This window comes from Scardinius erythrophthalmus (genome assembly GCF_964197995.2).
Source record: "Scardinius erythrophthalmus genome assembly, chromosome: 14".
Classification (NCBI taxonomy): Eukaryota; Metazoa; Chordata; class Actinopteri; order Cypriniformes; family Leuciscidae; genus Scardinius; species Scardinius erythrophthalmus.
This window is the reverse complement of record NC_138234.1, coordinates 31,945,781-31,959,797: the sequence shown is the minus strand read 5'-3', so window position 1 is coordinate 31,959,797 and position 14,017 is coordinate 31,945,781.

The window sequence follows — 14,017 nt, the reverse complement described above, 5'->3', positions numbered from 1 at the left end:
GTGCTTAAAGGCCCACTGAAGTGCCTTGAAATGCACAGCATTATTCAACGTGTCACTATGAATGTAATTTCCACTGAAACAGGAAGACAGGGTGGGACATATCGAACAGCTCCTCCCCCTTTTTTTAAATAGCACCAATAGCGTTTAATTTATATCACAGCTCGACCAGAGCTGTTGAGCTCAGTAAAGACGCAGTTTAATCCTAATCTCTAACCGTTTCTCCTCTTAATCTCCTCCATATTACAATAATATATAATTTAGTGCAGAATTCAAATGAGTCCAGTACGTTAAAACCAGACATTATTCGCCCCATGGAAAACCTATTTACACTGAATCGTTCCCTATCCCCTATATGGTGCACTATGTGCCATTCACCATGTAGAAAATAGTAAATGTGTAAAGTGACCGATTTCAGCCGCCACTTCAGCGCCTGTTTATAATGTTGGGGCTTCAGATTCTAGAAAGTATTTGATTGGACAGAAAATCTGATGAGAAGCTGAAGTGCAGAGTGATAAACCATTCATCTATATTGGCAGAAGAGAGACTGTAAGTTTTGAATGCTTATATCTTCTAAATGCATTTTTTTTTTCAATGTTTCGGAGCACACTAGCTTATAGATAACAGTAAGGCTAACATATTTATACTAAAAGACAAAAAAATATAGCTTGCTAAGCTAAAACTACTCTATAGACAAATGAGCTACGCTAAGCTAAAAACTACTCTTCAAAGAAAGTAGCTAACTACACTACAAGCTACATGGAAAAAATAGCTACATAATTGCTGCTTCATTTTTTTCAGTTAATATTTACTTTGCTAAAGTCCAAAGTGTACTTCAATTTTGATGCGAGCACTAGCATATGCGTGCAGCCGAAAGCATAGCCTTTCAAAGTATACTCCTTTTGATAGCGTTTGCGAACACAGGTGTGGAACACGTGCACTAGAAAGAATCATTTTTGTTCAGTTTCTATGCCATTTCTCTCCAGAAGTTATGAACGATTAAAATGTCTTTGTAGAGTTGCTCATGAAAGAGCTATTGTTGTTGTGTCTCCTGTAGTTTGTTGTTGTTCTGTCTCTTATTTGACTGTGAAACAACAGTCCAGGCCAATTTTGCCACCTTTTGAAAAATCTAATTATCACGTTTTGTATGCATATGTCAGTGTAGAGTTGTCAAAAGAACCGACTCCGGTACCTAGTCGGTAATGAAATTTTAAAATGTGACGATACCAGCATTTTCCTCTAGCATTTTAAGCGCTGTTGAACGGATTCTTAAACACCTCTGATTGTTCATTGTGTTGACGCGCTCAACACATATGTCTGTGATTGGCTACAATGATCAACACTTTAAAAACATGTTGTCTTTCATCAAGAGCTTACACAGATACACACGGGTATCTATGGATGTATTAGGGATCCGCTGATAGACGCCTGCTTTTAAACGCTCCCGTGTGCATCTATGCAAGCACTCGATGAAGAGCATCAAATATGTCATTGTTGATCATTGTAGCCAATCACAGACATATATGTGGAGCGCGTCAACATAATGGCCAATCAGAGGTGTTTAAGAATCCATTCAATAGTGCTCAAAATGCTAGAGGGAAATACAAATTTTAGTACCAACTTAGTACCAAAGTCGGTACTTTTTGAAACTATGTCAGTGTATGAGTAAAAACTTAAGTATACTTTGGGCTTAACACTTGATGTTACCGCACGTCCTAATTTTGCATAGATGTGTTCCTGGGTCAACATATTTTATTGAGGCTGGAAAAACCTAACCCTACCTATAACTTATCCCTAAAATCAGAGGGAAATGATAGGTGAATTACACTGATGTAGAGGCACTTAACCCTGGTTGTAAGCCTAAACTTGACATAAACTGCAAACTTGTCCCTCAAATCTGATCTAGGTTTAAAACATATGTTAATCAGGAACATGTTCCTCTTGGTGAAATCAGGATCTGCGGATGTTAGACTGTTAGGGGTTGAAAAGTAAAAGGAATGGGTGACGTCAACTGAAATGGAAAGTCGTTTCAGAGTCGACCAAGCAAGTTGCATTGCACTTAGCAAGTCTGAATCTCAGCTTGTGTCAATTCCTTTTGTTCCCTATTGTTTTGTCACCTCTCTGCCGTCCTTTCACCAACAGTGACAAAAGGCCAGAAATAAAAAGAAGGCTTCCTGGGGGGAAGAAACCCTAAGGGTGTTTCTTGTTGCAGGGAAGCTCTCAGCAAACCCGCGGTCAGAAGTGCAAATCTTTGAATATCCATGGTGATCAGTCACTGTTCCTCTAGCATGTTCACAGGCCGAGTGAACTTCCACTCAGAAAGAGAGCCCCCACAGGCAACCCATGACAACCAAAGTGGCATGGAGGGAAAATAGAGTGAGAGAAAAGAAGATTAAGACAACTGGGGATTGAGGATAGTGTCCTTTTTCAACCGTTCACCATGGGTACATGCTGTTTATTGTGTGGGTTGTGTTTACAATACAGTAAGCGAATATAAACCTACTGTTTTTGTCGAAAAAGGGTTATGGTTATCGACATGACAGAGGAATGTCATTTATTTAAAGTGGAAAAATTCAAGGTGTCATTTAGGCGTTATACTAACATTAATAATTGTGAATGGCAAGTCCCCACAAGGATATGCAGCGTATATAAATGTGTGTGTGTACAGTGAACACCACATATGCACAAACTCACTGGAGCAGCTGAAATGGCATGTTGAGCAACAGCTGCCCCTGGCTTTTACCCTCTTAGGCGGAGCGGGCAGCAGGCCACTCTTCTTCTCCAATGACAGAGGGACTTCAGATGATGCCAGGCTAGTTTACTCCTCTGGCCTGGGCTGAAGCTGTTCACAGCCATGCTCTGTCACAACCTATTGGTGTGAGATCAGCTTCCTAAAGCGGCCAACAACTTACATCTACACACAATCCAAATTGCAATTATCCCATTGTGCATCTTTGCTATGCTCAGAATTCCAAACTACTCCTATTTCAAAAACAGAATTCATAACATAACAATTATTGTCATGTGATTCTTTTGTTTTCTATAATTTAATATATCATTTAATTTAATGAAAAAAGAATTATATGAAATAAGCATAATTCATCTCATAATATAACTAAATATAATAATTGTATTTATAACTCACACACATTAAAAACATAGTGATATGATATGATATGATATGATATGATATGATATGATATGATATGATATGAGTTACGGAAGCAGACACAAGAGATGGATATGAAGTTAACAGGAGTTTGACAACACAGAGCGGGAACAGAATGCAGGTAAGTAATATGAACAACAATGATTTGGTGATGAGTGGAATGAATCTTCTTACAGGTATGAAGACTGATGGAGTGTGAGACGGATGATGGAAACAAGGAACTCTGGAGATGGAGATTCTGGAGATGGAGACGCTGGAGATGGAGATGGAGACGCTGGAGATGGAGACGGTGGAGACGCTGGAGATGGAGATGGAGACGCTGGAGATGGAGACGGTGGAGACGCTGGAGATGGAGATGGAGACGCTGGAGATGGAGACGGTGGAGACGCTGGAGATGGAGATGGAGACGCTGGAGATGGAGATGGAGACGCTAGAGATGGAGATGGAGACGCTGGAGATGGAGACGGTGGAGACGCTGGAGATGGAGATGGAGACGCTGGAGATGGAGATGGAGACGCTGGAGATGGAGACGGTGGAGACGCTGGAGATGGAGATGGAGACGCTGGAGATGGAGACGGTGGAGACGCTGGAGATGGAGATGGAGACGCTGAAGATGGAGACGCTGGAAATGGAGACGCTGGAGATGGAGGCGCTGGAGACGCTGGAGATGAAGATGGAGACGCTGAAGATGGAGACGCTGGAGACGCTGGAGATGGAGATGGAGACGCTGAAGATGGAGACGCTGAAGATGGAGACGCTGGAGATGGAGACGGTGGAGATGCTGGAGACGCAGGAGACGGAGACGTGGAAGACGGAGACGCTGGAGACGGAGACGCGGGAGATGGAGACGCTGGAGACGGAGACGGTGGAGACGCTGGAGATGGAGACGCTGGAGATGGAGATGGAGACGCTGGAGATGGAGACGGTGGAGACGCTGGAGATGGAGATGGAGACGCTGGAGATGGAGACGGTGGAGACGCTGGAGATGGAGATGGAGACGCTGGAGATGGAGATGGAGATGGAGACGCTGGAGATGGAGACGGTGGAGACGCTGGAGATGGAGATGGAGACACCTGAGATGGAGACGGTGGAGACGCTGGAGATGGAGACGCTGAAGATGGAGACGCTGGAAATGGAGACGCTGGAGATGGAGGCGCTGGAGACGCTGGAGATGAAGATGGAGACGGTGAAGATGGAGACGCTGGAGACGCTGGAGATGAAGATGGAGACGCTGAAGATGGAGACGCTGGAGACGCTGGAGATGAAGATGGAGACGCTGAAGATGGAGACGCTGGAGACGCTGGAGATGGAGATGGAGACGCTGAAGATGGAGACGCTGAAGATGGAGACGCTGGAGATGGAGACGGTGGAGATGCTGGAGACGCAGGAGACGGAAACGCTGGAGACGGAGACGCTGGAGACGGAGACGCTGGAGACGGAGACGCGGGAGACGGAGACGCTGGAGACGGAGACGTGGGAGACGGAGACGTGGGAGACGGAGACGCTGGAGACGGAGACGCTGGAGACGGAGACGCGGGAGACGGAGACGCTGGAGACGGAGACGTGGGAGACAGAGACGCTGGAGACGGAGACGTGGGAGACAGAGATGGAGACGCTGGAGATGGAGACGTGGGAGACAGAGACGGAGACGCTGGAGACGGAGACGCTGGAGACGGAGACGCGGGAGACGGAGACGCTGGAGACGGAGACGTGGGAGACAGAGATGGAGACGCTGGAGATGGAGACGTGGGAGATGGAGACGCTGGAGACAGAGACGTGGGAGACAGAGGCGGAGACGCTGGAGACAGTAATCAATAGCTGGGTTAGTCCTCTTCATTTGAACGAGATCGGACAGTGAACTTAGGTGACGAGTGTGTCTTTATAGTGATGGTGATGATGGTGATGATGAGGTGCAGGTGTGTTTGATTAGAACTCAGGTGAGGGAGTGCGCTGTGATTGGCTGGCGTGAGAGCCTGGCAGATCTGTAACAATAATATAATATAATATAATATAATATAATATAATATAATATAATATAATATAATATAATATATAGCCTATAATAATTATTGTCATGCAATTCTTTTTTTGATGTTTTTTATTTGATAAATCATTTAATTTAATGTGAAAAAAGAACTGTATAAAAAATTCATAACATAACATAATAATTATTGTCATGTGATTATTTTCTTTTAGTTTTTTTTTATAATTTAATACATAATTTAATTTAATGCAAAAACAGAACTATATAAAATAAATAAGCACAATTCATAATATAATATAATATAATATAATATAATATAATATAATATAATATAATATAATATAATATAATATAATATAATAAAATCTTTTGTCAGTTAGTGTTTTGGTGTGTCCTAACCTTTACATAATTGTTATGTCAACTTTTGTTGTTTTTTATTGCATTCTGCTGCATGTTTAATATGTCTCATCAGGTTAAATATAGATAAACTTGTAAAAACATGTGTCAAGACCCCTGCGCTGCGTCTCACGCTACTGAATCAAGCAGATTTTAAACACAAGACCGCGTCCCGTGTGAACAGTGAACCCTTAAATTTGTTATTTTCAAACTTCTTGATTATGTAAGCACTGTACTTATGGACTCATTTAAAATGTGATGAGGAGTCCAAACTTCTGAGATACCTAGAACATTAATATCATACGCCGCCTGGGCCTCGCAATAGAGGTTTGAACACGAAGCATGCACCAGACTTACTTTTATCCTCTCAGCCATTTTAAGAGGACATCATGAATAAATAAATAACTAATAAATTCTGCTCCTCGTATAATTTACACAACCTGCCAGCATATTGAATTTGCAGCCTGGTTTACAAATTCTTGCAAATCCAGCTTTGGGGCTGATTAACATTATACCTCCCTCCTCCCTGCCACCCAAAACACAGCAAAAAAACATCCAGATCAGCACAAAACGCTTCCATAACTCAACCAAAGCTCACATGGAGATTTTGCTCACTGACGCCCTGGAGGCCTCGAGCGAGTGGGAAAAAACATGCTCCCCCCTTTTTGACTCTCTTCCTTCATCCTGGGAGACGATATTGTGTTTAGTAAAAAAACATGATGACCGTAAATCAATTATCTGACATTTCCACTCAGCGGCTTTCTGCTTCAGGAGGAGGGGTTTAGAAAGGCAAAAGGCTTTGAATTGCATGTGGAAGAACAGAGGTTGGTAAACGGAAGCAAGTCAAGACCTGCGGACTGTTGGAAAAATGGAACGGGTTCAATGAAAAAGGCCAGACGGTCGGCTCCTTCCTGCCGGTTGTACTCTCGTTTGTTAATTGGACTCCTGCAAGTTTTTCCTTCCTCATTCATTGACCGTTGCTTGGCACACCTTTCGTATTAAAGGTAAAAAATCACCTAAGTCAATTAGGGGGTGAGAAACCAGGTAATCGGGCCAAGAGGAAACTAAGGGGGTCATTATAGGAAAACGGTGCAATTTGAGTCCTTTGTGTGTGTAAGAAATTACTTTTTAGTAATTATAGCTGATGCCAGCATTTACTGGTTTTCTACACTTTTAGCTTGGAAAAGAAACATGAAAATAAAAGCTAGGATAGTAAAAAATATTATTTTATAGATGAATATCAGATGAAGTCACCAACGTCTCCTCACTGACGTCACTCACTTCTAAAACTTGTCTGCCGCCATCTTGAGTACCTGATTCACGTCACTCGCAAAGGAACTAGCTAGCTATGCCTTCAATATGTTGTGCGGTGGCATGCAACAACAAAAAAGGAGACCCCAAAATATCCTTTTACAGGTTACCTCAGGACGAAAAAAAGACGCCGTAATTTGCGGGTGGGACGGGTGGGACATGTCCCCACCACTTTTGAAACATCTCGCGGCACGAATGTACCAATACAAATAAACAAAACATCTCCAGTTAACTAGCAGAGCATTCATTTCGTTCGTTTGTTAAATAAGAGGCGATCTAACGCTGAAATGTGGTGTTTCTGAAATCAAGTGATCAAAGTGCTTGTTGCCGCTGCGATCAGTGGCGCGGATACTGTGTTTGTTTGTGGCTCGTGCACAGTCTTCACTTGGAGAGAGACTCTCTGTGCTTCAATGTGGAGAGACTCTCTATTCGTTCCGGTGAAATTTCAAAACAAACTGCACACAAACGTGTCCCTGCCTGATATACAGCCACTGATAAACATAATCGGTTTTGATGAGAAAAAAAAAAATATGAGTGCGGATTAGAACCCAGAACCTCTGAAACGCTTGTCAAAAGTTCTGCCCCTGGACCATTTAAAAACACGCTTAAAATAGTCGGATCAACATATAATGTCATTGAATGCCAGGATTGTTAGTTCGGTAGCAGCGGACAGAGGCTGGAAGTATGCATCAGGTATCGCATAGGGATCACCCCCTAACGATATTATTTTTTGAAAGTAGCATTTCTTTTCATGGCAGTCGAGGTGCGAAATGTTGTCTTTCGTAGCCATTTACTGTATCCGTACGAAGCTGTAAATAGTAGCAAGCTAGCTAGTTGATGCTTGTCAGTACCATAGAGAGTACTCGGTAGGTACTCAAGATGGCGGCAGTCAACTGGAAAAAGAGCGGATGGCGTAAGAGGTCACGTGACTGATATTCATGTATATTATATTATATTATATTATATTATATTATAAATGAAAAGTATTACAAGTAAAAAGTATTGTATGTGTCCCCAAATTATGCTTCAACTTCAACTTGATAATTACTATATATATATATATATATATATATATATATATATATATATATATATATATATATATATATATATACTGTATTGATGGATAGACAGACAGACAGACAGACAGACAGACAGGCAGATAGATAGATAGATAGATAGATAGACAGATAGACAGATAGACAGATAGATAGATAGATAGATAGATAGATAGATAGATTCACTATTCTTATTTCTCTTTTAATGTCAGATTAAACTTTAAAACTATCAAAACCAACACAATAGGCAAATTGGTGGCGAACTCATCTGTACGTTTTCATATGATCTGTGACACACCATTGGCCATTAGGTTTAGGGGTTGAACTTCATGCTTACTTTTTTCTAAAAATAATTTTTTGTATAAAACCGCCACCTCGTAAAATAGTTACGTTTTCACGTGAGATCTAGTTGGTCAAACCTGTTACCTATCTAAAGACATAAATATATCCCTAACATCAAAATTAACTAATTTAGCATGAAATTGCACAATGGAGTTAAATACATTATTTGATAAAATGTCTAAAAATACTTCACAAATGACCTTAGCAAACTAAAAAAGCACCTGATAGAAATGTTTTAGCTCCACTTGTCACAACGCCAGCGGTCTCTTTCACTCATGCCAACAGCTCTCATTAAAAATGAATGACTTCTGAATGCTTCGGCATGACAAAACACTGTGAGTGTGAAAGCCTCCCTTAAGGATGAGATGTGTAACTTTTTTTAATATGATGACATGATGTTTTCGATTTGATGACATTAAACATGAAACATCTCAATTAAAAGGGACAATCACATTGCAAAGACATAATCTGTAATTTATAAATTTAACCCAACGGTTGGGTTTGTCCATATTTGTCAAAACCCAGCATTCATGTGAAGATTAGAGTTTTTTTTAAAGTGCCCCTATTATGCTATTTTAAAGTTTCCTAATGTTGTTTTGGAGTCTCCTACAACAAGTTTACATGCATCAAAGGTAAAATAACTGTTTAATTTCCTCATAATATACATTTGCACATCACCACATTTTCAATGATTCTCAAACGACTCGTCAAATGAATCAATCTCTCTAAATCCCACCTTTCCGCGAGCTACTCTGCTCTGACTGACCAGACAGCTCAGTCTTTGTTTTGTTTACCGCGTACAGCGCGCGCACAAAAAATAAGTAGAATAAAAATACATGAAAATTAAAAAAAAATGACAAAAGTAAAATGAAATGACTAAAACTAACATGAAAACGGACAATAGAAAATTCCGAGGACTCTCCAACCAGGAATGCAATGTGATCGTGAACAGACTGAGGGTGACTCTTTCCCGGAATGCGATCATGAACGGACTGAGGAGGACTCTCCTGGAATGCGATCATGAACGGACCGAGGGTGACTCTTCAGGAATGCGATCATGAATGGACCAAGGGGGAATCTCCCTCTGAATGTGACTGCAAACTGACCGAGGGGGACTCTTTCCCGGAATGCGATTGCGAATGAACCGAGTGGGACTTCCCCCCAGAATGTGATTGCGAACGAACCAAGGGGGATTTACCCCTAGAATGTGATTGCGAACAAACCGAGGGTCCCTCCTGGAATGCGATTGGGAATTCACCGAAGTGGACTCTCTCCCAGAATATGATCATGAATGGACCGAGGGGGGCTCTCCCCTGGAATGTGATTATAAATGGACCAAGGGGGACTCTCTTCCAGAATGCAATTGCGAACGAACCGAGTGGGACTCTGCCAGAAAACGATTGTGAACGAACCAAGGGGGACTTCCCCCCAGAATGTGATTGTGAACAAACCGAGGGGGACCCTCCAACCAGGATTGTAATCTAACCGAAGGGGTCCCTCCTGGAATGCGATTGCGAACGGACCAAAGGGGTCTCTCTCCCGGAATGCGATCATGAACGGACCGAGGGGGACTCTCTCCTGGAATGCGATCACGAATGGACCGAGGGGGACTCTCTCCTGCAATTTTTAATCACGAACGGACCGAGGGGGACTCTCTCCTGGAGTGCGATCATGAATGGACAGAGGTGGACTCTCTCCTGGAATATGATCATGAATGGACCGAGGGGGACTCCCTCCTGGAATGCGATCATGAACGGACCGAGGGGGACTCTCTCCTGGAATGCGATCATGAATGGACCGAGGGGGACTCTCCCCTGCAATGTGATCATGAATGGACCGAGGGGGACTCACTCCCAAAATGTGATTGCGAACGAACCAAGGGGGACTCTGCCAGAAAACGATTGCAAACGAACCAAGGGGGACTTCCCCCCAGAATGTGATTGCGAACAAACCGAGGGGGACCCTCCAACCAGGAATGTAATCTAACCGAAGGGGTCCCTCCTGGAATGCGATCGCGAACGGACCAAAGGTGTCTCTCTCCCGGGAATGCGATCATGAACGGACCGAGGGGGGACTCTCTCCTGGAATGCAATCATGAATGGACCGAGGGGGACTCTCTCCCAGAATGTGATTGCGAACGAACCAAGGGGGACTCTGCCAGAAAACGATTGCGAACCAACCAAGGGGGACTTCCCCCCGGAATGTGATTGGGAACGAACCAAGGGGGATTTACCCCTAGAATGTGATTGCGAACAAACCGAGGGTCCCTCCTGGAATGCGATTGCGAATTGACCGAAGTGGACTCTCTCCCAGAATGTGATCATGAATGGACCGAGGGGGGCTCTCCCCTGGAATGTGATCATAAATGGACCAAGGGGGACTCCCGGAATGCAATTGCGAACGAACCGAGTGGGACTCTGCCAGAAAACGATTGCGAACGAACCAAGGGGGACTTCCCCCCAGAATGTGATTGCGAACAAACCGAGGGGGGCCCTCCAACCAGGAATGTAATCTAACCGAAGGGGTCCCTCCTGGAATGCGATTGCGAATGGACCAAAGGGGTCTCTCTCCCGGAATGCGATCATGAACGGACCGAGGGGGGCTCTCTCCAGGAATGCGATCACGAATGGACCGAGGGGGACTCTCTCCTGGAATTTTTAATCACGAACGGACAGAGAGGGACTCTCTCCTGGAGTGCGATCATGAATGGACAGTGGTGGACTCTCTCCTGGAATATGATCATGAATGGACCGAGGGGGACTCCCTCCTGGAATGCGATCATGAACGGATCGAGGGGGACTCTCTCCTGGAATATGATCATGAATGGACCGAGGGGGACTCTCTCCTGGAATGCGATCATGAATGGACCGAGGGGGACTCTCCCCTGCAATGTGATCATGAATGGACCGAGGGGGACTCACTCCCAAAATGTGATTGCGAACGAACCAAGGGGGACTCTGCCAGAAAACGATTGCAAACGAACCAAGGGGGACTTCCCCCCAGAATGTTATTGCGAACAAACCGAGGGGGACCCTCCAACCAGGAATGTAATCCAACCGAAGGGGTCCCTCCTGGAATGCGATCGCGAACGGACCAAAGGCGTCTCTCTCCCGGGAACGCGATCATGAACGGACCGAGGGGGACTCTCTCCTGGAATGCGATCATGAATGGACCGAGGGGGACTCTCTCCCAGAATGTGATTGCGAACGAACCAAGGGGGAATCTGCCAGAAAACGATTGCGAACCAACCAAGGGGGACTTCCCCCCGGAATGTGATTACGAACCGAGGGGGGCTCTCTCCCAGAATGCGATCACGAATGGACCGAGGGGGACTCTAGAAAAGCAATTGCGACGGACTTGCTTGCGGCCCCCAGTTTGAAATCCTTTGCTCTAGAACACACATACCACAATAGCTGGGCCAACCTGAATAATGCCCCTTTTTTTCCTTGTTGTTTTTGCCTTTTTCCCCCACATAATAACAGCCTTAAAGGTTTTCTAAGTGATGTCATGCGTGTTTTAGGCTAAAACATTTTTTGTCACATACAGCAAATATCTCCTCACTATCCGCTAGCTGCCTGTCCCCTGAACACACTGTAAAAAAACACGGTCTCTCTAGACACCACAGGCTCCACAAACTGGAACAAAAACAAACTGGGCTCACCCGCACCACGAAACACAACAAAACAGTGTTCCAGCCAATCACTGGCAAGAAGTATTTGAGGGTGGGGTTTGGGGGGTTAGTGCGTGTACACATGAAGGGGGTGTGGAGGAGAGAGAAGAGGGAAGTTTGAATTATGGCCGACACACGACCAAAGAGACGACGTTCCGATGAACAAATTGCAAAGAAGAGGGACAAGGATAAGGAAAGCGCGAAGTACCGAATTTACATCGGAAAAACCTTCGAAATGTGGTGAGAACTCCGCCGGCAGAAGGGATTCCAATCCGACATTCAGTTGCTCTGTTTTTGCCGAACAGGTGAGTAAATCCATTTTTCTTTCTAAATTGACGTTCATATTCACCAAACCAACACAAGGATGTAATTAGCTAGAACTATGCAGTCAGCATTAACTTTAGTGAATACAACATATATGTTTCTAGCAGCTAGCGATCAATCTCTATTGTAAATGATCAAGCAAATTCACAGTAGGCTGACAATTTGTGTGAATAATTGTTTTCACCCACTGTTTGTTATGAATTTGAATGTTCATTTATAGGCTATTGACAACTTTGACTAAATTTGTTTACGACTCCGCCGTTGTTTATGCTCACTGGGAAACGCGAAGCTAACGTTATCTTGCTATTATTTCGTCCTTGTATGGGAGCTATAGTTATAACCTCAGGTGGTGAAACAATTTTAAGATAATGTTTCTCTTTTTCTGCATTCTGTTCTGTAATATATAAAAGTATTTATCTAACTTGGCGACATTGGACACATTGAATGAAGTATCAGTAAAACTTAACTTTGTTTGTGACTACTTTGACTTTCCTTTATGTCAGAAGGGAGGGGAGGAGGGAGGAGACGGGATGAGGAGGAGGGAGGGTCTAGCTAGCCTCCGTTTTGTTTGACAACAATTCAAACGTCAACAAGAAGTTACGTCTCCCGGCATCGCTTAGAGCACCTTTAAGAAATAAAGGTAAAATACTACTTTAATAGCATTTTTGTTCATAAAAAGGATTAATTATTGAGCACCTGCAGTGTATTGAGTGACTATTAGAGCGAGTTTCGCAGTAAAAAACAAAACCTGCATGAAAGCGATTCCACAACATCCCAATGTTTTCTCGAATTTAAATATGCAAGGCTGCAAGCACAGGGACTGACTAACAACCGCATAATTTTAGAAAAAGCATTATTATTACCAGAGTGTTTGTTTAAATAAACCCCTTGGGCTGTAATTTGAGGAAAAGAAGATATGCGGTTCACACCACACAGTACTAGAAGAGTAAAGAGAAAAAAAAGGATTCATTACACGCCACAGGAAAAGTCCTGCCTTAGCAGTTTGTCCATCAGGGGCCCATAAGTATGTGTGCAGGGGCCTCTGGGAAAAGAAGTGGAATATTGGCAGGCTCCTTCCCAGAACATCCGGCCCAAAACCTGGCCCTGCCATGGCCGAATTATCCAGTTGCTTGGCTTGAGAATAACAGGGAATTAGTAGTGAGTGTGTACGTGTATGTCTGAGAGAAAGAGAGAGAGATAATCAGGAAGTAGAGAAAGGCTGCGGCCAGATGGTTTTCTCTGACTGTAAAACTGACTTCTTAAATCAGCGTGGCCCGTAATTAACACCCAGCACCTCCGGGCATGATGGGAAAGGAAGAGATTATTTCATGCCTGGGGATGTTACACCTCTCATCGTTGAGATGGAATGCTGTGAGGCCTTTGTTGTGGTATGAATGACTTCATTTTCTCTCAAGCACGTCCTTGAACAACCAATATGGAAAATTCAAAGTGCTATCAGCATTTGTCTGTATTTGTGGTTTGCGATGCAAGGAGAAGTCTGATTTGTTTTAAAATGAAGAAAACATCCAACTCTAAATCAAATCTTTCGTTTAAGGGTTAGTTTATACAAAAATGAAATTTCAGTTTTGATTTACTCACCCAAGACTGTATGACTAGTAAACCAAAAAATATGCAAGTATGCTTCGGAAAATAAACTCCATACTCAAGGGGGCGATAGAGTTCAAATGTCTGTGACGTTAAACCGAATGTGTTAGCCAATCAAATTCATGTAAATAGGTTTAAACATAGTAGCTGTGTCCCAATTT